Source organism: Pristiophorus japonicus, unplaced genomic scaffold (genome assembly GCF_044704955.1).
Source record: "Pristiophorus japonicus isolate sPriJap1 unplaced genomic scaffold, sPriJap1.hap1 HAP1_SCAFFOLD_201, whole genome shotgun sequence".
Lineage (NCBI taxonomy): Eukaryota > Metazoa > Chordata > Chondrichthyes > Pristiophoridae > Pristiophorus > Pristiophorus japonicus.
The window spans coordinates 161,842-186,563 of record NW_027251705.1 but is presented as its reverse complement, the minus strand read 5'-3'; the positions used below and the strand labels follow the sequence as shown (position 1 = coordinate 186,563).

The 24,722-nt window shown below is 53.7% G+C and overlaps 1 non-coding gene across 1 annotated transcript; it reads right to left on the bottom strand.

Moving 5' to 3' along the window:
- Nucleotides 1–2,459: 2,459 nt before the first annotated feature.
- LOC139244059 (U1 spliceosomal RNA) lies at nt 2,460–2,623 on the bottom strand. Its single transcript, XR_011589853.1, has one exon. It is a non-coding gene; the product is annotated as a U1 spliceosomal RNA (small nuclear RNA).
- Between the last annotated feature and the right edge of the window lie 22,099 nt (nt 2,624–24,722).

The following is a 24,722-nucleotide window of genomic DNA, read 5'->3' as shown; positions in this document are numbered from 1 at the left end:
GCTGATCCTCAGCATGTCAGGCTGCGAAGACGTCACAGAACCGTCTTCTTCCTTTTGGCTGGTGATCACAGAACTCCCTCTGTGTACCTTTTAGAAGAAGAAACGCGAACACGTCTCATCCTGCTAGACGGAGCAGACTCTGGAGAGGAAGATAATTTTGGAGGACTCTGAGGCAAAGAGCGAGGCTTGCTGGCCCTTCACCTCTTCGAGTTCCTCCGTGACATCGACCCCCATCGACTGCAGCAGGAGCAGGTTTTGCATGCTCTTCTGGAGTTGGGACAATTCCTTCTGTCTCCCTCTCACCTCCTGAACACCTTTGAGGATGAAGAACCTCTTGATGTTTGTCTTGATTGTTTCCCACCAGTGCATCGGGGAATCACAGAGGGGTTTTACGGTGCAGGAGTCGGCCATTCGAGTCTGCACCACCATTCGATAAGATCATGGCTGATCATTCCCTCAGTACCCCTTTCCTGCTTTCTCTCCATACCCCTTGGTCCTTTAGCCATAAGGGCCATATCTAACTCCCTCTTGACGATATCCAACGAACTGGCATCAACAACTCTCTGCGACAGAGTATTCCACAGGTTAACAACTCTCTGAGTGAAGAAGTTTCTCCTCATCTCAGTCCTAAATGGCCTACCCCTTATCCTAAGACTGTGTCCCCTGGTTCTGGATTTCCCCAACATCGGGAATAATCTACCGGCATCTAACCTGTCCCGTCCCGTCAGAATCTTGTATGTTTCTATGAGATCCCCTCCCATCCTTCTAAACTCCAATGTATAAAGGCCCAGTCGATCCAGTCTCTCCTCATATGTCAGTCCAGCCATCCCGGGAATCAGTCTGGTGAATCTTCGCTGCACTCCCTCAATAGCAAGAATGTCTTTCCTCAGATTAGGAGACCAAAACTGAACACAATATTCCAGGTGAGGCCTCGCCAAGGCCCTGTACAACTGCAGTAAGACCTCCCTGCTCCTATACTCAAATCCCCTAGCTATGAAGGCCAACATACCATTTGCCTTCTTTACCGCCTGCTGTACCTGTTTACCAACCTTCAATGACGAAAGAACCATGACACCCAGGTCTCGTTGCACCTCCCTTTTCCGAATCTGTCACCATTCAGATAATATTCTGCCTTTGTGTTTTTGCCCCCAAAGTGGATAACCTCACATTTATCCACATTATACTGCATCTGCCATGCATTTGCCCACTCACCTAACCTGTCCAAGTCACCCTGCAGCCTCTTAGCGTCCCCCTCACAGCTCACACCGCCACCCAGTTTAGTGTCATCTGCAAACTTGGAGATATTACACTCAATTCCTTCATCCAAATCATTAATGTATACAGGAAAGAGCTGGGGTCCCAGCACTGAGCCCTGCGGCACCCCACTAGTCACTGCCTGCCATTCTGAAAAGGACCCGTTTATCCCGACTCTCTGCCAACCAGTCGTCTATCCACGTCAGTACATTACCCCCAATACCACGTGCTTTGATTTTACACACCAATGGGACCTTGTCAAAAGCCTTTTGAAAGTCCAAATACACCACATCCACTGGTTCTGCCTTGTCCACTCTACTCGTTACATCCTCAAAAAATTCCGTAAGATTTGTCAAGCATGATTTCCCTTTCCTAAATCCACGCTGACTTGGACCGATCCTGTCACTGCTTTCCAAATGCGCTGCTATTTCATCCTGAATAAATGATTGCAACATTTTCCCCAGCACTGATGTCAGGCTAACCGGTCTATAATGACCCACTTTGTCTCTCCCTCCCTTTTTATACCGCAGTGTGGGCTGGCCCCGTGCTGTCCCTGGGCCCCTGTCCCCGAACTCAGGCCTCTCCTGGTCCCCGATCACGTCCCTCCACAGTCTCTTACCGCCCCTTCGCCCCGACCTCGTCGCTCCTGCTGTGTGTGCCCACGCGCCAATCAGCGAGCTGATCCAAAATAAGTGTGCTGAGATAGCTCCAGATGAATTGAAAGAGATTTGTGGGTTGGAGTTGATTTAACGCTGAAAATGCCCAAGCAATTTGTCCAAAGTAGCAGTGAAGAAAGCTGAATGAACTATGTGGCTAAAGCAAGTGAAAGTGCGTGATGTTCTGCTGAGACCATAGCTTCCGTACTGTGTGGAATTGTGGTCCCCGAGATCCAAGTGAGATATTTAAGGCACTGAAATGTGATTTCTTAAACCTGAAATATGGTCCCCCTGTTGGATTGTGTGTGTATGACAGCACAGTCCCACACGAGTTGTCCGTCGTCCCCTGTTGGATTGTCTGTGTATGATGATAGGCAGTTCGTCGGCTTGGACTCCGAGAGTTTTGTGATAACCTCTTGTCAGTAAATGCTTTCTCAGGGGCCATTTTTGTCAGTGCCTGTGTTGGAAATAAAGTATAGATTGAGATTGATGAAGAAACATTGAAGTTACAAATGCAGATGTTGCTAATTCTGATATTAATTGCAAAGCCAGGGGAGAGCGCGAACGCAGTCCCCCACTACCACAAATTTTGCAGTCGAGTATCCCGCATTTGGGGACATCGCAGGCGTCAGCACACCCGAAGTGCAATGGGCTAGCCTCGTCCTGGGAGAACCACCTTCTTGATCATGGTTACTCCCCTGCCAGGTAAGTATGCTTAATTTTCGCACACAACTGCCTCCTGACATCATCCGCTGCCTCTTAACGTCTCAACGACCCATGTATAAAAAATCACAATGTCCCTTTTCACAAAGTGCTGCTGCTTTGACATGTCCATTCTGCTAAAATATTGCAATGTCTAATGATATATGCCTTGTGAAAACACTGCAGTAACACAGAAGATGCCGTCCTTATTTGCATATTGTCCTTAAAAGGAAATCAAAGCTCCCTCAGTCACATGCCTTCGGGCCAGGGAAAGTTTTCCGCAAATATAATCGCGATGTATATTTATTGCCTGTGAAGTAAATGTTTGTCAAATCTTCATGTGAAAACGAATTCAGAATCTGACGTGTTTGAAAAAGCAATGTTCCAGTTTTGCACAGGGGAAGATCAATAGGGAGGTGTGAGCTTGTGGCCGGGAGTCTTCGTCACAACAACAGCAACAACAAAAACTTGTATTTATATAGCGCCTTGAACGCAGTGAAACGTCCCAAGGCATTTTTATAAATTTCAAAATATACTTTATTCATAAAACAATCTGTACAGTACATTCAATGGCATTTCAGTACATTTAGCTGCGGTCAGCAATCCCATAGAATACATCTGGGTGCTGACGGCAGTTCCGTTCGTTACATTTCTTGTTTTTCAGTTCAAGTGCGATTCGGTCCAATAAACGGGATACATTGTGGTACATTCACACAAATTACGTTTCATGTGTCACAATCCAGTGCCCGGAATGGGTGACGGTACATTTACATTTTTCTTTTCAAACATGCATTTCGTAACACACCTTGCATTGTACATGGCACGACATCGGTGTTTACAGATTTGGCGCTCTATGTACACACAAAGTAAATTACAAGTACAGCCCGAGGGGGGTTTGTCCTGATTCCATCCCCTGGGTTGACCGTGGCGGAAGGGCTTTAAACTGTGGCCCTTCCCCACCGTGCCTTTGCGACGACTGCACCAATTTTCAGTGCGTCTCTCAGCACGTAATCCTGGATCTTGGATTGCGCAAGTCTGCAACACGCAGACGTGGACATCTCCTTGCTCTGGAAAACCAGCAAGTTTCGGCAAGACCAAAGAGCGTCTTTGACCGAGTTGATGGCTCTCCAGCAGCAGGTGATGTCTGTCTCGGTGTGTGTCCCTGGGAACAGCCCGTAGAGCACAGAGTCCTGTGTTACGGAGCTGCTCGGGATGAACCTCGACAGCAACCACTGCATCTCTTTCCAGACCTGCGTCGCAAAGGCGCAATCCTGAAGGAGGTGGGTGACAGTCTCGTCCTCCCCGCAGCCGGCCCGGGGGCACCGTGCCGTGCTGTTGAGGCGTCGGCTGTGCATGAACGCTCTGACGGGTAGGGCCCTCCTCACCGCCAACCAAGCTACGTCTTGGTGCTTGTGTGAAAGCTCTGGCGATGAGACGTTCTGCCAAACAAGTTCGACAGTCCGCTCAGGGAACCACCCGACAGGGTCCACCCTCTCCTTCTTTCGTAGGTTACGACTCTTCAAGTGCACACCCAAGTACTTTTTAAATGTGATAAGGGTTTCTGTCTCTATCACCCTTTCAGGCAGTGAGTTTCAGACACCCACTACCTTCTGGGTGAAGAAATGTTTCCTCATCTCCCCGCGAGTCCAACTACTTTAAATCTATGTCCCCTGGTTATTGACCCCTTCCGCCAAGGGAAATAGGTCCTTCCTATCCACTCTATCTAGGCCCCTCATAATTTTATACACCTCAATTAAATCTCCCCTCAACCTCCTCTGTTCCAAGGAAAAAACTCCAGCCTATCCAATCTTTCCTCATAGCTAAAGTTTTCCAGTCCTGGCAACATCCTCGTAAATCTCCTCTGCACACTTTCGAGTGCAATTCCATCCTTCCTGTAATGTGGTGACCAGAACTGCACGTAGTACTCAAGCTGTGGCCTAACTAGTGTTGTAAACAGTTCGAGCATAACTTCCCTGCTCTTGTATTCTGTGTCTCAGCTAATAACGCAAAGCATTCCATATGCCTTTATAACTACCTTATCGACCTGTCCGGCTACATTTAAGGATCTGTGGACATATACTCCAAGGTCCCTCTCTTCCTCCACACCACTCAGTATCCCCCCATGTATTGTGTATTCCCTTGCCTTGTTAACGCTCCCCAAATGCATTGCCTCACTTTTCTGGGTTGATTTCCATTTGCCACTTTTCTGCCCAAATGACCAGTTCATCGATATCTTCCTGCAGTCTAAAGCTTTCCTCCTCAATGTCAACCACATGGTCAATTCTTGTATCATCTGCAAATTTCTTTATCATGTCCCCGACATTTACATCCAAATCATTCATTTGTCGTCGTTCTGTACATTTAAAAAAAATGTAACCAGCAAGTTTTTTTTGAGTATCAGCAAATTCAACGGGCAATTCATTGTTTTTATTTTGCTGCCTTTCAGTCATGTGAAACCCAATGAGAATTTAGTCAGGCAGGGAATAGGTACGTTACTGTTTGAGGAGATCTTGCTCCATGCCAGATTGTGGCTTGCTGAAGCAGTAACTACCTAACTTTACAAGGATGATACCAGAAATGCGAGGTTATACCCATGAGGAAAGGATGAACAGTCTGGGTCTGTTTTCTCTTGAAAGGAGAAGGCTGAGGGGTGACCTAATAGAGGTCTTTACAATTATGAAAGGTTTTGATAGAGTGGACACAGAGAGAATGTTTCCACTTGTGGGTAGGAACAAAACTTGAGGCCATCAATACACGATAGTTACCAAGAAATCAAATAGGGAGTTCAGAAGAAACTTCTCTACCCAGAGAGGGGTGAGAATGTGGAACTCGCTACTATAGGGAGTAGTTGAGGTGAATAGTATCGATGCATTTAAGAGGAGGCAAGATAAGCGTATGAGGGAGAAGGGAACAGAGGATTATGCTGAGAGTTAGATGAGGAAAGATGGGAGGAGGCTCAAGTGGAATATAAACTGCGGCATGGACTGGTTGAGCCGAATAGCCTTTTTCTTTGCTGTAAGTCCGATGTAATCTGCTCCCTTCGTTAAAGAGCAGAGAACCCATTCAGCCGCCCGCTATCAGTGACATTCTGACAATCCACGAAAGAAAACAACTTTCAAATGTGCAAAATCTGGTGAATTTATTTACAAACAGAAGAATAAACCAACAATTTTTGATACCAAAGTGCTTGAGGGTTTCTTCATTCGAAGACCCATACAAGGTGCTCCCCTATTGGCTTTAACATTCCGTTGTTCCACATTGTGACATTCCCTTGTTCCTGATGTTCCACATTGTGACATTCCCTTGTTCCTGGTGTTCCACATTGTGACATTCCCTTGTTCCTGGTGTTCCACATTGTGACATTCCCTTGTTCCTGGTGTTCCACATTGTGACATTCCCTTGTGCCTGTAGTTCCACATTGTGACATTCACTTGTTCCTGGTGTTTCACATTGTGACATTCCCTTGTTCCTGGTGTTCCACATTGTGACATTCCCTTGTTCCTGGTGTTCCACATTGTGACATTCCCTTGTGAAATTGCCCTGTGCCCCGATTGGGGGCGGTAACCAGCTGGAGCTGGGACTTTCTGTGCCTGGCACATAAATCCCACTCCTGTCATTGAATTGGTCTTCCCGTTCCTCAAAGGAAGTGAGGCACAATCTCGCCACTCCACTTCCATTAGGGGCAGTTGGTGGGGCGCAATGGGGCGGCGAGTGAATTGCTACGTGAATGCTCCGCGTAGCACTGACATGATTCAACGCCATTCCCCTTCGCTTAAAGGGGAGGACACTGCGCACTCTGCAAGGCTTCTGATGTCCTCCACTAGGCCACCAGGGCAGCATGGGACTGGGCCTGTAGCCCGGCACCCAAACCGAGAGTCGGCAAACCAGTAAAGATGGCGGTGTGGGGCGCTGACACCCTCCCCTTTAGGTATGGCCTCGAGAGCGAAGCCATTCGCACCAACCCCAGGGCCTGTGAGGCAATTTCCCCCGCGGGGCATTGAGGTCGGCACGGGACGGTGAGGGGCAGCACCTCCGCAAACTCCCGGGCGGTTTCTTCTGCCGCGTTAGCACCCCCCGGAGGTGCTAATGGGTCTCTCAAATAGGGGCAATTTTGCCCCCTGAATGTACCATGTCGCCCTCTAGTGTCAGCTGTGGCTCAGTGGGCAGCTCCCTTAGGGTAGAAATTGCCCCCTGCCCGAAACGGGGCCCGTTTCCATGGTTTTTACGACAGCTGCGGGTCAGGTCGCCTCTTGAGCGACATTCGGCTCTTTTTTTTTCCATGGATCCGGAAGTCGATCAAAATGGGAGCAGTGACAACACCTGAGGGGTGGATACGCGGCAGTGACAGTAACTTAGGGGCGGAAGTTGGTTCGAGCGATGTCAGTGCCACGATGACATCATCAGCCTCTGTGTGGGGTTAGAGGGGATCGTTTTCTATTGAGAAACCTGAGTGAGTTTAGGACACCAGCGATACCACCGAGCTGCACAGCACACTGCTTTCTCCCGTGTAATAACGGGGAATGAAATGAACAAGCCGTGGAATTGATGTTTCACAGAGTAACTATTTGTAGTGTGTTTACAGATTCCCAATGCATACATTGTGCCACCGGCTGGAAGTATTTCGGAGGCATCTGTGAAGGACTGGAATGCAGCTAACATGCATTACTTCTCCACCCGGTCTCACCTCATAGTCATTGACAATAAAGAGGAGCAGGTAAGGATTTGTAGTCGCACGCAGGGACACTACCAACACCAGACTCCCCATGTCTCAGTACTGCCCCCAACCCTGTTGGTCATCAGTGAGCCACTGCTGTTGGAGACCATCTCTGATCACTCCCTTGAATCGCTCTCCACTCACATCCGCCTTCCCACCCCCCACTTCCTTCTGTGTCCAGCCCTGAAAAAAATTCTCCCCGTCATTTACAATGCACTATCAAATTCCCAACCTTCTAGCCATTGGCCCTCCATTCTAATCCACAAAATATCGAATCCCACCCTCACCTTTGCTGCCCTTGTCCCCATTAAAACCATTACTCTCTCTCACCCTGGACATTCCCCCAGTTACGGCCCTCATCTTCGCTCCCTTAAATCCAAGAGATGCAGACTTGACTGTTTTTGGTGCACAACTGGTTTAGCCATTTATCGCCTGCTCTGGCCACATAAAGCACTATTGGGTCCTGCTCTCCTGTGCCCAAACTGGTCACTACCCCAGAATCATCCTGGAATGCAAAGTTAAACTCCGGCTTCTCTTCTCCATTACCAACTATCTTCTAAAACTCCTCAGCCCTTTCACCATCACCCTCCCCTCCAACAAGTGTGAGGAACTCATGGACTGAGATCATCTTATTAGCTGTATCTACCTCTTCCCTCCTTACCTCAACCCAAACTTCCACAATGTTCCCCTGCCCAGCCTTGACCTCACAACTTTCTCCAGGCTGGTTCCCTGAGCGGATTGTCGAACTCGTTTGGCAGAACGTCTCATCGCCAGAGCTGTCACACAAGCACCAAGACGTAGCTTGGTTGGCGGTGAGGAGGGCCCTACCCGTCAGAGCGTTCATGCACAGCCGACATCTCAGCAGCACGGCACGGTGCCCCCGAGTCGGCTGCGGGGCGGATGAGACTGTCACCCATCTCCTTCAGGATTGCGCCTTTGCGACGCAGGTTTGGAAAGAGATGCAGTGGTTGTTGTCGAGGTTCATCCCGAGCAGCTCTGTAACACAGGACTCTGTGCTCTACGGGCTGTTCCCAGGGACACACACCGAGACTGACATCACCTGCTGCTGGAGGGCCATCAACTCGGTCAAAGACGCTCTTTGGTCTTGCCGAAACTTGCTGGTCTTCCAGAGCAAGGAGATGTCCACGTCTGCGTGTTGCAGACTGGCGCAATCCAAGATCCAGGATTACGTGCTGAGGGACGCACTAAAAATTGGTGCAGTCGCCGCAAAGGCACGGTGGGGAAGGGCCACAGTTTAAAGCCCTTCTGCCACGGTAAACCCGGGGGCAGGAATCAGTACAAACCCCCCTCGGGCCGTCCTTGTAACTTCTTTTTTGTGAACATGGAGCACCATGATCAGTAAACACCTATGTAGTGCCATGTACAAGGTCTGTTTCGTAATGCACGTTGAAAAGAAAAATGTAAATGTACCGTCACCCATTCCGTGTACTGTATAGTGACACATGTAATGTCATTTGTTGAATGTACTACAATGTATCCCGTATTGGACCGAATTGTACTTGAACTGAAAAGCAAGGAAATGTATCGAACGGAACTGCTGTCAGCACCCAAATGTAGTGTATGGGATTGCTGACCGCAGCTAAATGTACTGAACTGCTTTTGAATGTACTGTACAAAGTTTTATATGAAAAAAGTATATTTTGAAATAAAAAAAAACTTTCTCTCGGCTGTCGCCTACCTCGCCTCATACCCTCTCCGAGTATATCATGACCATGAGATCCACCTCCTGCCCTATTCTCTCTACCCTATTCAAAGCAAACTGTTGAGCACCCAACTTCCTTTCCTGGTACCAATGTTATCAGATATTGTTGACGATTCTCTCTCCTCAGATACTGTCCCCTCCCTTTCAAATCTGCCATCATCACCCCTCTCCTCGAAAAAACCTCATCATTGATCTCTCTGGCTTTGCAATCTCGCTTTCCTCCCCAAACGTGTTGAACGTCTTGTCACTTCCCAAATCCATGTCCAGCTTCCCTGCAATTCTATGTTTGAACCCCTCCAATCAGGTTTTCGGCCCACCATATCACTGAAACAGTCCTTATCAAAGTCACAAATGACATCCTATGTGACTGTGACCGGGTGAACTCGCCCTCCTCATCATTCTCGACCCCTCTGCCACAGTTTAAAAAACACTTGAATTTATATGGCGCCTTTCACGACCATCGGACATCTCAATGTGCTTTATTGCCAATGATGGTTTTTTTTGAGTGTAGTCACTGTTGTAATGTGGGAAATGCGGCAGCCAATTTGCATAAAAGCAAGCTCCCACAAACAGCAATGTGATAATGACCTGATATTCTGTTTTTTTGTGATGTTGATTGAGGGATAAATATTGTCCAGGACACCAGAGATAACTCCCCTACTCTTCTTCAAAATAGTGCAATGGGATCTTTTACCTCCACTTGAGAGGGCAGATGGGGCCTCAGTTTAACATCTCATCCAAAAGACGGCACCTCTGACAGTGCAGCGCTCCCTTAGTACTGCACTGGATTGTCAGCCTAGATTTTTTGTGGTCAAGTCCCTGGAGTGGGACTTGAATCCACAACTTTCTGACTCACAGGTGAGTGTGCTGCTCACTGAGCCACAGCTGACACCATTCTCCTCCAATGCCTCTCCTCCATCGTCCAGCTGGGCAGGACTGCCCTCACCTGGTTTAATTCCTAATTGTCCAGGTGTAGATAGAGAACCTCCTGCAATGGCTTCTCTTCCCACTCCTGCACCATTACCTCTGGAGTACCCCAAAAGACTATTTAGAAACAGAAATTTACAGCGCAGAAGGAGGCCATTTCGGCCCATCGTGTCCGCACCGGCCGACAAAGAGCCACATGGCCCTCGGTCAGCAGCACTGAAGGTTACATATAATAAACCTGTGAACAATGAACAATGGTAGAAAGGTAAAGAGCACCCAGCCCAACCAGTCCGCCACACATAACTGCGACACCCCTTACACTGAAATATTCTGCACTCCACCCCAACCGGAGCCATGCAATCTCCTGGGAGAGGCAAAAACCAGATAAAACCCAGGCCAATTGGGGAAAAGAATCTGGGAAAATTCCTCTCCGACCCATCCAGGCGATTGAAACGAGTCCAGGAGATCACCCTGGCCGAATTCGATTCCTGCAATACTTACCATCATATCTGCGCCAACCAACAAGAGGTTATCCAGTCTAATCCCAAATAACAGCTCTAGGTCCGTAAATCTGCAGATTACGGCACATTAAGTGCCCATCCTTTTAAATATGGTGAGGGTTTTTGCATCCACCACCCTTCCAGGCAGCGAGTTCCAGAACCCCACAACTCTCTGCTTGAAGAAGCCCCCGTCAAATCCCCTCGAAACCTTCCACCAACCACCTTAAAACTATGCCCCCTCGTAATAGATCCTCCACCAATGGACAAAGGCCCTTGCTAAACAAACCCAGCCTATCCAATCTTTTTTTTTTAAATTTCAAAATATAATTTATTCATATTAAAATTTGCACAATACATTCGAAAGCAGTTCAGTGCATTTGGATGCGGTCAGCAATTCCATACATTACATTTGGATGCTGACTGCAGTTCCGTTTAATACATTTCTTTACTTTACATTTCAAGGTATGATTCATACAATCCAGGATACATTGTGGTACGTTCATCAAGTTACATTACATGTGTCACCAAACGGTACACAGTTAGGGTACAGTTACATTTGTTTCCAACATGCATTACACAACAGAACTTGCATTATACATGGCACTACACAGGTGTTTGCAGATCATGGTGCTCTATGTATACAAAAGGTTTACCATTGCAGCCCGAGGGGAGTTTTATACAGATTCCATCCCCTGGGTTTACCGTGGCGGAAGGGCTTTAAACTGTGGCCCTTCCCTTTGCGGTGACTGCACCAATTTTTAGTGCGTCCCTCAGCACGTAGTCCTGGATCTTGGATTGCGCCAGTCTGCAACACGCAGACATGGACATCTCCTTGCTCTGGAAGACCAGCAAGTTTCGGCAAGACCAAAGTGTGTCTTTCATCGAGTTGATGGCCCTCCAGCAGCAGGTGATGTCTGTCTCGGTGTGTGTCCCTGGGAACAGCCTGTAGAGCACAGAGTCCTGTGTTACGGAGCTGCTCGGGATGAACCTCGACAGCAACCATTGCATCTCTTTCCAGACCTGCCTTGCAAATGCGCAATCCTGAAGGAGGTGGGTGACAGTCTCGTCCGCCCTGCAGGTGACTCGGGGGCACCATGACGTGTTGCTGAGACGCCGGCTGTGCATGAACGCTCTGACGGGTAGGGCCCTCCTCACCGCCAACCAAGCTACATCTTGGTGCTTGTGTGAAAGCTCTGGCGATGAGACGTTCTCACAAACGAGTTCGAAAGTCTGCTCAGGGAACCACCCGACAGGGTCCACCCTCTCCTTCTTTCGTAGGGTGTCCAGGACCTTACGTGCTGACCACTGTTTTGTGGCTTTTGGTCAAAGGGGTTTTTTTGTGAAAAACTTTTCCATGAAGGACAGGTGGACAGGCATGGTCCAGCTGGTGGGGGCGTTTCGCGGCAGCGTGGCCAGGCCCATCCTTCGCAACACCGGGGACAGGTAGAACCTCAGCACGTAGTGACACTTGGTGTTTGCGTACCGGGGGTCTGTGCACAGCTTGATGCAGCCGCACACAAAGGTGGCCATCAGGATGAGGGCCACGTTCGGAACATCCTTTCCTCCACTGTCCAGAGATTTGTACATCGTGTCTCCACGGACACGTTCCATTTTGGACCTCCAGACAAAGTGGAAGACGGCCCGGGTGACTGCCGCGGCGCAGGAGCGTGAGATGGGCCAGACCTGTGCCACGTGCAGCAACCCCGAGAGTACCTCACTCCTGATGACCAGGTTCTTTCCTGCCATGGAGAGGAAGCACAGCTTCCACCATCCCAGTTTTTGTTTCACTTTGGCGATACGCTCTCCCAGTTTTTGGCGCACGCCCCGTCCGCTCCGAACCATATTCCCAACACCTTCAGGTAATCTGGCTTAACGGTGAAGGGAATAAAGGATCGGTCGGCCCAGTTGCCAAAGAGCATGGACTCGCTCTTGCTGCGATTGACCTTTGCTCCCGAGGCCAGTTCAAACTGGTCGCAGATTGTGAGCAAACTGCAGATCCGAGCAAAAGATGGCTACATCGTCCATGTATAGGGAGGTCTTGACCTGAGCGCCTCTGCTGCCTGGGATCGTCACCCCTCTAATGCCCGCATCCTTCCTGATGGACCCGGCAAAGGACTCGATACAACACACAAACAAGAGAGACGAGAGAGGACAGCCTTGCCTGACTCCAGATCTGATTTGAAAGCTTTGAGTTTCCCAACCGTTGATTAGAACTGCACGACTGATGTCTCTGTCGAGCAGTTGGATCCAATTGCGGATACCCTCCCCAAACCCCATTTTGGAGAGCACGTCCATCAGGTACGTGTGCGATATCCTGTCAAAGGCCTTCTCCTGGTCTAAGCTGATTAAGCAGGTGTCCACCCCCCTGTCCCGCACGTAGGCGATCGTATCCCTGAGTAGCGCCAGGCTATCAGAGATCTTCCTGCCGGGGACAGCGCAGGTCTGGTCCGGGTGAATCACCAGCTCAAGAGCAGGCTTGACCCTGTTGGCGATGACCTTTGACAGGATCTTGTAGTCCACATTGAGCAACGAAATGGGTCGCCAGCTTTTGATTTCCTCCCTCTCCCCCTTCTGCTTGTAGATGAGGGTGATGATTGCTTTCCTCATTGATTCTGACATACTACCAGCCAGAAGCATACCCCCGTACACTTCCAGCAGGTCTGGGCCTATCCAGTCCCACAGAGCGAATACAACTCGACCGGTAAGCCGTCGCTTCCGGGAGTTTTAATCGTCGCAAGGGACCGGACGGTCTTTGTCATCTTGTCCAGAGTTAGCGGGTGGTCCAGACTCTCCCGCTTGCTGTCGTTTAGGACCTCCGAAATAGACGACAGGAACGACTGGGAGGCCGTGCGGTCTGTGTGCTTGACGTCATACAGCCTGACATAGAAGGATTTGCTGATCCTCAGCATGTCAGGCTGCGAAGACGTCACAGAACCGTCTTCTTCCTTTCGGCTGGTGATCACAGAGCTCCCCCTGTTACCTTTTGGAAGAAGAAGCGCGAGCACGTCTCATCCTGCTCGACGGAGCAGACTCTGGAGAGGAAGATGATCTTGGAGGACTCTGAGATAAAGAGCGAGGCTTGCTGGCCCTTCACCTCTTCGAGTTCCTCCGTGACATCAACCCCCATCGACTGCAGCAGGAGCAGGTTTTGCATGCTCTTCTGGAGTTGGAACAATTCCCTCTGTCTTCCTCTCGCCTCCTGAACACCTTTGAGGATGAAGAACCTCTTGATGTTTGTCTTGATTGTTTCCCACCAGTGCATCGGGGAATCGCAAAGGGGTTTTACGGTTCTCCAATCCCTCTTGTAATCCCTCTTGAGTTCCTCCACGTTTTCCGGAGTCAACAGTTTCACGTTTATCTTCCATATCCCTCTGCCAACTTTCTGGTCTTCCTGTGGGCGACAGTCGGCCAGTAGGAGGCAGTGGTCAGAGAAGAACACCGGCGTGACGTCGGCGGATCTGACCTTGAGCGTGTGGGACACAAACAGGAAGTCTATTCTGGAACGGACGGACCCGTCTGGTCTCGACCAGGTGTATCTGAGCGGTGCTCCGTCTGCAGGGTTGCTGAAGACGTCGCACAGCTTGGCATCTTTTACCGCGTCCATCAGGAGTCTGGACGTGGTGCCCAGCTTGCTGTCGGCTCTGCTGGATCGTCCAGCCGCATCGATGATGCAGTTGAAGTCACCGCCCAGAATGACCGGCCTGGACGTTGCCAGCAGCAGTGGGAGCTGCTGGAAGAGGGCCAGCCGCTCGATTCTGAGAGGTGAGGCATACACGTTAATTAACCTTCGAGGGGAATTTTTGTACATTACGTCTGCTACGAGGAGGCGGCCGCCCACCACCTCCTTAACTTCGGTGATGGTGAAGTGGCCTCCCCACAGCAGAATGCCCAGGCCGGAAGACCGGCTGTCGTTGCCTCCTGACCATATCGATGGTCCATGGGTCCACCATCGTGACCACTGCCGGTAACTGCAGAAGTGCGGCAGCCCGCACTCCTGCAAGAACAGCAGGTCCGCTTTGACCTTGGCGAGGTACCCCAAGGTGGAAACACATCGCGTAGTGGATTTTACGCTATGCACGTCAATAGATGCTATTTTTAAATCCATGTTTAAGTTGCAGGTTGCAGTTCAAAACATTTGCATTTTAAATAAACTGTCCTTTCCGTTGGAGACCTGCCCAGTGGCCGGTTCCTGCATACAGAGATTTTCACTGTAAAAGTCTACTTCACCTGGGCTGGCATACTGGTCGTCCTCTGCTGTGGGAGTGTTTCGACCAGGGGACTGGTGTCGTGTTGTCAGAAAGTCCGATATGTCCTCTGCACTGTCCTCGCCTGGTGTTGGTGGTTCCCTCTTTTCATCAGTCGCAGCGATCTCGAGCTGGTGTGCTTCGATCGCTGTGTCGCTCCCGGTATTCCGGAGGTGGGGTGTGCTGGGCACTTCGCTGCTCCCGTTGTCCCGGAGCTGGTCTGCATTGGTCGCTTCTTTGCTCCCGGTGTTCCGGAGCTCGTGTGCGCTGAGCGCTTCGCTGCTCCCGGGTTCCCGGAGCGAGGCTGTGCCGGTCACTTCACTGCTCCCGGTCGCCTGTGGCTGTGGGTTGGCGTATTGACTCTTGTTTTGGTGGCGGTATTGAGGGGCTTTGTCTCGCCTTTCCTCATCAGACGAGCTGCCGTCGCTGCTGTCTGTCGTGGACGTTAGCCGCCTCTTCCCTGTCGTTCCCGCAGGGGCCCTTGCTCGCCTGTTCTCCTTACACTTGCGGGCCTTTTCCTTGACGGTCTCCCATCCCGCTTCATCGTCCGCTGTCTCCTCGTTCCTGGACTCGGTGCGATGGGGGAGAGCTTCGCTGCTGGCTGCTGGTGTCTCGCAGCTCGCCATGGCAGGCTTCTCTTCCTCACCGACTTGTTCCGAGTCCACGAGGGCGGTTGCTTCTTTGCCCAGGGCGTTGGTCGGGGGGAGAGTGTGGGTCTCCTCTGGAGCGTTGTGTTCCTCAGCTTCCTCCTCCTCTGGTGTAATGTTCTTTGCTGCCTGCACATAGCTGAAGTTGCGTTTGGGGCAGTTTTTGTAAAGGTGCCCAGCCAGACCACAGAGGTTGCAGCACTTGGTCTCCTTACAGTCCTTTGTCTGGTGGCCTTCGTTCTTGCAGTTTCAGCAGATGAGAGTTTTGCAGCTTGCCGCCACATGGCCTGCCTTCCCGCAGGTCCGGCACACATTGGGCTGGCCAGCGTACACCATGTAGCCCCGACTTCCTCCGATGGCGAAGCTGGAGGGGGGGTGCAGGATGGTTCCGCTGGCGTCCACCTTCATGGTGACCTGGATCTGATGCTTGCTGGTCCATATCCCGTGCAAGTCTTTCAGGTCGCTGCTGTTTCCTGCCCCATCGACATACCTGGCGGGAAAGTCAGCACATCAATGACTGGGATGTGGGTGTTGGACATCTGCACTGTGATAGTGCGTCTTCTCTACAACGGTAGGGTGAACAGTGGCTCCCAAGTCAGCACTGAGCGCAGCGGTTCACTCGCCTCCTTCAGTCCCTTCAGGAACTTCAGGCAGAGGGTTGAATACATGAATGCTGGTTGAATACATGACATGTTCCAAGCAGGATTTTCTTCACGAAAAGGTCCCGGTTGATCCTATCCAATCAGTCCTATCCAATCAGTCCTCGTAGCTAAGATTCTCCATTCCAGGCAGCATCCTCATAAATCTCCTCTGCACCCTCTCCAGTTCAATCACGTCCTTCCTATAATACGGCAACCAGAACTGCTGCAGTACTCCAGCTGTGGACGAACCAGACTATTATACAATATAAGCATAACTTCCCTGCTCTTGCATTCTATGCCTCGGCCAATAGAGGCAAGCATTCCATATGCCTTCTGAACCACCTTATCCACCTGGCCTGCTACTTTCGGGGATCTGTGGACCAATGGTGGAGCTTTGGAGGCGTGGCCTATTCAGTTGGAGCTGTGCTGTGGTGAGAGAAGGAGCTTGCTGCTTTGCTCCTGCCTGGAAGGCCTAGAGTGAACCCTGAGACCAGCCGAGGAAGAGGAGGAAGGGGCTGGCTTCCTACAATTCAACGTCCAGAGGGAGAGGAGGAGAGCAGAAAATTTATCAACTTATTACTACGACAGAGAGTTGGGGTGAGGGGGGAAAGAACAACCTGAGAAAACACCATCCAGTGTGGAAGGAGGGAGAGCCATTTCTACAATCTTCGACAGGTGGGTGTGTTTTGGTGCATTCCCCGAAAGACTTTGTTGTATCGGTGGGGGGAGGAAAGAAGACCATCTCGAGGGCCAGAACATCGCGGGGGGTGTGTGTGTGTGGAAGTGTGTGTGGGGGTCTTGCTTACAGCTAGGCCCCACACACCACTGAAGCACCCGTCCTATTGCCTAGCCTGGGATAGCCGGAGCTACCTGGCTGAAGTATTACTAATCACCCTATTTAACATCGTTGGGAGTGTGTGCCTAGGTGCCTCCAGCTGCCCCAGGTGAAGACATCTTCTCCCCCCACCCGAAGACCATCGACAAGGACTGTGTCTTGTTTTTTTCCATCATCTGGGGAGTGCACCCCAGAAAAACGCCCACCCATCGCTGTGAGGGGAGACCTGCCCTCGCAGCTTCCCTCTTTCCTACCCCCCTCTCTCTCACTCTGTCACTCTCTCTGTCTCTCCCCTCTCTCTCTGAGAGCCCTTTCCTCCTTAAATTAAAGTTAATTCAGACAACTGAGCAGAGGGAGCAAGGCCCTTCCCCATTCGTTAACTAGGGGAGAGGTGTGCCCCATTAAGAGCTCCCTCTGCTCAAAACACCAACGAGGCCAATTAAAGACCATTAAGGCCTGTGACTTTGGGGTGAGTGTAGCCCGTAAAGGGACCCCGTGATGGCGACCCCATCCACACCGGTGGCAGGGCCAGCAAAGACGTACACGCAGGCGGCGTCCACATCCACGTCGCCTCCTGCGCCTCCTGCTGCCCTGCCACCATTTAGACTTATAACAAAAAAACACGGGGTCAAGAGCTACACTCACCCCACAATGAGCATTGAGGAGTGCATGCGGGCGATGGCTGGGGTAGTCGGCCCCTCGGCCATTGTCGCGGCCTCCAAGATGTCTGGGAAGGCTGTATTCTTCCTGGGGTCAGAGGGGCTCACGGTGGGCGGGACGTTCCTGCCGGTGGGCCCTCTCGAGGCCACCGCGCAGAGGGTCATCATTTCTAACGTCCCGCCCTTTGTTCCCGCTGAGCTCCTCCTCCCTCACCTACACCAACTGGGAGAGGTAAGGTCGGGGATCAACCCCATACCGCTCGGCCTCAGGGAGAACAGCCTGCGCCACATGTTCTCCTTCCGCCGCCAGCTCTTTGTCCGGCTGGCACGGGAGGAGACGACGGAGGGAAGTTTTAATGTGGTGCACGAGGGGACTGCCTACCGCGTCTTTTGGACGTCGGACGGCGTGCGGTGCCATGCCTGTAGGGAGGTGGGGCATGTTCGCAAGAACTGCCCCGCCTCCAGGGCCGCCAAACCACCGAAGGCGGCCAAGGCTGGCGCCGCCGCCACCCCTCCCCCTAGTAGCGTCCGCGTGCTGGGAGCTGCAGGTGTGTGGGCATCGTCAGGGGCCTTTGTTTTCACGGCCTCCGGCGGGGGGGAGGGAGAACGTCCGATCGGAAAGAAGGCGCGGAGGAAGGCGAAACATCTCGAGGCGGGTCCCCTCAGTGCGCCAGACAATTTGATCACCGCGCTCAGCCCAACCCTGTCACCGGCGAGCGCAGGGTGCCCTGAGCCCGTGCCCAAGCCCTTGACTAATATCACAGAGGGGCTCGGGCGCGGGCAAGAAAAGAAAAAGGGGGGAGTGGAGCGGGAGGCCTTGGCAGACATGGAGGTCTCCCTGCCTCCGCGCCCCCCCAGGAACAAAAGGAGGCGCCGCTCCAATGAGGCGGAGGGGGAACAACATCCCTCCGCGGAGGAGTCGGTGCCCGCCGCATGTCCCGCGTCCCCCACCAGCACCCCCAAACTGCGCCGTAGGCAGGAGGAGTCTGTCCCCGGGGAGGGTGAGACAGTCGAGGCTGCCCAGCCTCTGCCTCCCGGGGATGGTGTGGAAGATCTGCCTGTCTTGGGGGGCGTGGGGCCAGCGGAGGAATGTGTAGCTGCCGGGTCGAGCGTCCCGGGGACTGAGGTGGGCGGGGCCGAAAAGGCCGAACCTGAGCCCGCCCAGCTATTATCCAACTTCCCCCGGGATTTGCTCGACTCGGCAGAAACTGAAAATGTTAATAATTTTACAGAACATCCACACGCTGGGCCGGGGGGTGGCGGCGGGGAGGGGGAAGAACACCAACCCTCGCCCCCTACTTTGGAGCTGGGGTACTTGGAGGACCTGGAACATTACTTTGGCCAGGTCTCTCCGTGTTCCCCGGTTCCTGGGGCGGAGGAGGAACCCCTTCCGCTTTCGCTTCCTGACCCAGCACCGCTTTTAAAAGAGCCCAGTGGGGACTCCTCTGCCGATGATCCTGGGGGTGGGATCGGGGCAGAGCCAGGGTCGGATGGAGCAGCCGGGCCGTTTGCCGTACCTTGTGCGGTCGACGGGCCGGCTGCTGGCGGCGACCTCCCGGAGGTGGACGGGGACTCGGTGGGGGACGAGGGAGAAGATCTCGAGTCCATCGCCAGTGAGGCGGTGGATCTCCTCGTGCCCGCCGCTGAGTCCCCCCTCATTCCTGCAAAGGAACTCCGGGACTTTTTGGTCCAGAGCCAGGGTCGCCGCAACCGAGCCCATCTGGCCCGGGAAAGATGGTCCGAGCCGGGGCTGCTCGTCGCGTCCGTCCGCGCCGCCGCTAAAACCATGGCCGCGGGCGGGCCCTTATCAAAGACGCAAGGCCTTGAGCTGCGCCGGCTCAAAAGGTTCCTCGCTGGGCTGCTGAAGGAGTGGAGGTCAACAAACGACTCCACTCCCCCCCCCACAATAGGTTAGGTAGAGGTTGCACTCTGCTTTTGTCATGAAGATAACCATAGCCAGCCTCAACATCAACAGCGGCAGAGAGGCACGCCGTAGATTTAACAATTTTTCGCTCCTGCAGGAGGGGAAATATGCGGTGTGCTTCCTGCAAGAAACCCACACCGTTCCGGGAGACGAAGCCACGTGGCTCCTGGAATGGCAAGGAGAGGTCCGCATGAGCCACCTCACTGCCACTTCTTGTGGGGTGGCCATCTTGTTGGCCCCGCATTTTCAGCCGGAGATCTTGGAGGTCGAGGAGCCCGTGCCAGGCCGCTTGCTGCACGTCACGGTTCGCCTGGGGGACGTGCCGCTCCATCTCGTGAACGTGTACGCCCCTCAGTCCGGACCGCAGCAAACGCGCTTCTTCGAAGAAGTGTCCGCTCTTCTTGGCTCCGTCGACGTCGGCGACTGCATTGTCCTCGGGGGGGATTTTAACTGCACCCTCGAGGCGAGGGACTGCTCCAGTGCCCCGCAGAGCATGACGGCGATGGAGAAGTTGAGGAACCCGGTCGGGTCCTTCGACTTGGTGGACGTCTGGCGAAATCTCCATCCCGACTCCAGCGCCTTTACTTGGGTGATGCCTGGAGTAGGATGGTCCAGAGTCGACCGCCTTTACGTATCTCGGGCATACGTTTCCTGCGTCCCGGCGGCCTCCATGCAACCGGTGCCGTGTTCGGACCACCACCTGGTGTGGGCGGAGCTCGCTTCGCTCCGCGCGAGGACGGGGTCCGCGTACTGGCATTTTAACAACCAGCTGCTGGAGGACGTGCGGTTCCAGGACTCGTTCCGTCGTTTCTGGGCCGACTGGAGAAGGAAGCGGGGGGCTTCCCCTCCTTGAGGCTATGGTGGGACGTGGGCAAGAGTACGCGAGGGGGTCGACCAAGAGGCGGGCGGCCAGGGTCGGGCGCCTGGAAAATGAGGTGCTCGACCTGGAGTCCCGTCTCGGTCAAGTCGTCGAGGACCCGGCCCTGCGGATGGTGTACGAAGCGAAGAAGGCCGCGCTGAAGGACCTGCAGCTCGTCGGGTCCCGAGGCGCGTTCGTGAGGTCGTGGATCCGGTTTCTGCGGGATCTGGACTGCGGCTCCCCCTTCTTCTACTCGCTGGAAAAAAGACAGAGTGTCCGTAAGCAGCTCTTGACGCTGCTGGCCGACGACGGCTCTCTCGTCTCGGATCCGGAGGGCGTCAACAACAGGGCCCGTGAATATTACGGGGCTCTGTTCTCTCTGGAGCCGTCCAGCGAGGAAGCGTGTAGAGTTTTGTGGGAGGACCTGCCGAAGGTCAGCCCGGAGGGCGCCGAAAATCTGGAAGCTCCGCTAAGCCTGGCGGAGCTGACCGGCACCCTCGACCGGCTCTCGAGGGGAAGAGCCCCGGGGCTGGACGGGCTGACCGTGGAGTTCCACAGAGCGTTCCGGGACGTCCTGGGGGGTGACTACGCGCGGGTCCTGGGGGAAAGTCTGGCGACTAGGGAGATGCCCCTCTCTTGGCGCAGGGCAGTCATCGTCCTGCTGCCTAAGAAGGATGATCTCTGCCTCCTTAAGAACTGGCGCCCGATCTCCCTCCTCAGCACGACTACAAAATCTTCGCCAGGGCGATGTCTGCTCGCCTTGGCGCCGTGCTGGACCACATCTGGGTCTCTGCCGCGGTTTTGAGTCTCCCGCTTGGGGAGGGCAGTCAGTCGTTGGTGTGCGTCAGCACCCAGCTCATGACTGTCCGTCTTCAGACCCTGCAGAGATACCTTTACGTCAAGCCCCCTCCCAGGTGGCGTGCTCTGGCGACGTACTTCTTCCGCCAGCAGCACGGCCTCAACTATGACACGCAGCTCCTGTTTGTGAGCTTGGGGGCTGTCAGGACCGCCTTCCAGGAGCTGCCTGTCTTTTACAAGGAACTCACCAGGGTCTGGAACAAAGTCTCCATCAAGCGCAGCTCTCCACCGGCTGGAGTGGCGGCTGTCCTGCAGGAGCCGACGCTCGGGAATCTGTACCTCCACGACCGAGGTTTTGGGTGGCGGTCGGACGAGAGGGCTGTGGCTGGTGCGGTGGCCAGGGTCAGGGACCTGCTCGATGGTGGAGGAGTGGGCTGGATGGTGTCAGACACGCTGGCGCGGCGCCTAAATTCTTCCAACGTCCGCCGTGCGGCCGATGCCATCGAGTCGCTAAAAACAGCTCTGGGCCCCGAATCCGTTTGGTGCATCGTGGAGGCTCAAGCACGTGGGGAAAAACCGTCCGAACTGACCCCCGTCCGGACGGAATTCCTCATCGGCGCCAAACCCCGGAACCTCCCTCGGGAGCCAGCGCCTCACAACTTGAGCCGCCTCGGGGAAATCCCCTCCGTGCCTTTCAGTTCCGCGCGGAGGGGTTTCCTGTACGGGCTGCTCCTGCACACTCTCAACTTTGCCATCCTCGCCTGCCGTCCGGACACGCCATGGCGCACCATCTTGCCGTCTGGAGGAGGCGGGTGTCCCCGATGGAGGGCACTCTACGCGGAAGTCCTCCCAGTATTTATCGGGGACTTGGCCTGGAGGGTGGTGCACGGAGCAGTGCCGTGCAATAAATTTTTAAGCCGGTTCATGGGCTCCCAGGCCGCCTGCAATTTCTGCGGTCTGGAAGAGTCCGTGTTCCATGTTTTTACCGAATGCACGAGGTTGCAGCCCCTGTTTTATTATTTAAAGGGGCTGCTCCTGAAATTCTGGCTGCACTTCAGTCCCACACTCCTGATCTTTGGGCACCCAGTGCGGAGGGGAGCGGGTAGGTCCGAGGGCCTCCTCGTAGGACTGCTCCTGGGCACGGCCAAGGGTGCCATCAGCCGGTCCAGGCAGCGGGCGGTCGAGGGGGTCGTTCAACCTGACTGCCTGCCTCTCTTCCGCGCGTACATCCGCGCCAGGGTGTCCTTGGAGATGGAGCACGCGATGTCCACCGGTACGCTCGCGGCCTTCCGCGAAAGGTGGGCACCGGAGGGACTGGAGTGCATCATCACGCCCGGCAACCAAATTTTAATTAGATTTTATGTTTTAAAGTTTAATTTGTTTTAATTGCCGGTGTTTTTAGTGTCCCCCTTCCCTTTTTAGGGGGCACTTGGAGAAAAAATATGAGTTTAGTGCCCCAAAAAAAACTTAAAAATAAAAATAACACAAAAAAAATACAAAAAAAAAGGAGCCTTTTAAATGTTTGGTGCGTCCCCCAGATCGGGGGGCCACGATTTAATGTTTTTGTTTCCTCCCAAAAGAGTTCTGTGGACCAATGGTGGAGCTTTGGAGGCGTGGCCTATTCACTTGGAGCTCTGTTGCTGTGAGAGAAGGAACTCCCTGCTGTTTCTCATCTCTGGGAGGCCGAGAGTGAACCCTGAGACCAGCCCAGGAAGAGGAGGAAGGGGCTGGCTTGCTACAATTCAACGTCCAGAGGGAGAGGAGGAGAACAGAAAATTTATCAACTTATTACGACTGCAGAGAGTTGGCGAGAGGGGGAAAAGAACAACAACCTGAGAAAACACTATCCAGTGTGGAAGGAGGGAGAGCCATTTCTACAATCTTCGACAGGTGGGTGTGTTTTGGTGCATTCCCTGAAAGACTTTGTTGTATCGGTGGGGGGCGGAAAGAAGATAACTCGAGGGCCGGAACATCGCGGCGGGCGTGTGTGTGTGAAAGTGTGTGTGGGGGTCTTGCTTACAGCTAGGCCCCATACACCACTGAAGCACCCCTCCCCCATTGCCTAGCCTGGGATGCTGGAGCTCCCTGGCTGAAGAATCATTAATTACCCTATTTAACATCGTTGGGAGTGTGTGCCTGGGTGGTTCCAGCTACCCCAGGTGAAGACATCTTCTCCCCCCACCCGAAGACCATCTACAAAGACTGTGTTTTTTGCCATCTGGGGAGTGCACCCCAAGAAACGCCCACCCATCGCTGTGAGGGGAGACCTGCCCTCGCAGCTTCCCTCTTTCCCACCCCCCACTCTCTCTTTATCTCTCTCTCTGTCTCTCCCCTCTCTCTCTGAGAGCCCTTTCCTCCTAATTTGAAAAAAAAACAATTCAGACAACTGAGCAGAGGGAGCAAGGCCCCTCCCCAATTGTCAACTCGGGGAGAGGTGTGCCCCATTGAGAGCTGCTCTGCTCAGACACTTAAACGAGGCCAATTAAGAACATTAAGGCCTGTGACTTTGGGGTGGGTGTAGCCCTTGAAGGGACCCCGTGATGGTGACCCTATCCACGCCGGTGGCAGGACCAGCAAAGACATATGAGCAAGCAGCGTCCACATCCACGGCGTCTCCTGCTGCCCTGCCACCGTTCAGACTTGTAACAAAAAAACACGGGGTCAAGAGCTACACTCACCCCACAATGAGCATCGAGGAGTGCGTGCGGGCGATGGCTGGGGTAGTCGGCCCCTCGGCCATTGTCGCAGCCTCCAAGATGTCTGGGAAGGCCGTGTTCTTCCTGGGGTCGGAGCGGGCAGTGTCCCTGGCCCTTGAAAAGGGACTCACGGTGGGCGGGACGTTCCTGCCGGTGGACCCTCTCGAGGCCACCGCGCAGAGGGTCATCCTTTCAAACGTCCCGCCCTTTGTTCCCGTTGAGCTCCTCCTCCCTCACCGACACCAACTGGGGGAGGAAAGGTCAGGGATAAACCCCATACCGCTCGGCCTCAGGGAGAGCAGCCGGCACCACGTCTTCTCCTTCCGCGCCAGCTCTTTGTCCGGCTGGCACGGGAGGAGACGACAGAGGGTAATTTTAATGTGGTGCACGAGGGGACTGCCTACCGCGTCTTCTGGACGTCGGACGGCGTGCGGTGCCATGCCTGTAGGGAGGTGGGGCATGTTCGTAAGAACTGCCCCGCCTCCAAGGCCGCCAAACCACCGAAGGCGGCCAAGGCTGGCGCCGCCGCCACCCCTCCCCCTAGTAGCGTCCGCGTGCCGGGAGCTGTGGGTGCGCGGGCATCGTCGGGGGCCTTTGTTTTCACGGCCTCCGGCGGGGGGGAGGGAGAGCGTCCGATCGGAAAGAAGGCGCGGAAGAAGGCGAAACATCTCGAGGCGGGTCCCCTCAGTGCGCCAGACAGTCTGATCACCGCGCTCAGCCCAACCCTGTCACCGGCGAGCCCGTGCCCGAGCCCTTGACCAATATCACAGAGGGGTTCGGGCGTGGGCAAGATAAGAAAAAGGGGGGAGTGGAGCGGGAGGCCTTGGCAGACATGGAGGTCTCCCTGCCTCCGCGCTCCCCCAGGAACAAAAGGAGGCGCCGCTCCAATGAGGCGGAGGGGGAACAACATCACTCCGTGAAGGAGTCGGTGCCCGCCGCGTGT